The sequence below is a fragment of the Octopus sinensis genome, linkage group LG17 (assembly GCF_006345805.1).
Source record: "Octopus sinensis linkage group LG17, ASM634580v1, whole genome shotgun sequence".
Classification (NCBI taxonomy): Eukaryota; Metazoa; Mollusca; class Cephalopoda; order Octopoda; family Octopodidae; genus Octopus; species Octopus sinensis.
In genome coordinates this window covers 11,069,567-11,069,944 of record NC_043013.1, presented here as the reverse complement: position 1 = coordinate 11,069,944, position 378 = coordinate 11,069,567, and the positions used below count along the sequence as shown (strand labels likewise).

The window sequence follows — 378 nt, the reverse complement described above, 5'->3', positions numbered from 1 at the left end:
GTTTTTGCCAGCTCGCCGCCTTCGGTTGTATTCTATTTCCTATAAAGCGTGGACGGATAATCGGTAGAATTTTTAATGCATCGGGCAGAATTCTTAGCTCTGCTTCCTGCTCTATGTTTCGAGTTTAAATATGTAACCGACGTCAACTTTTATTTATTTATATCACTGATTATTTAGGGGTCGATAGAATAAATGGCAGTCATTTACTGGGACCGATGTAATCGACATCCCATAGCCACTCCGAAACTTATGTCAAATAAATTCATTTGTTGCAATTTATTTGACATGTTGCAAAAAATAAGAGACGGGTAGCACTCCCCTTGACAAGGACGGAAGAGATCAATCGATCTTTCAAACACATATATATATTTCTTTATT

General features: G+C 37.3%; 1 pseudogene; it reads left to right on the top strand.

The window, feature by feature from the left end:
- Positions 1-285: 285 nt before the first annotated feature.
- LOC115221149 lies at positions 286-377 on the top strand (annotated as a pseudogene).
- The last annotated feature ends 1 nt before the right edge of the window (position 378 follows it).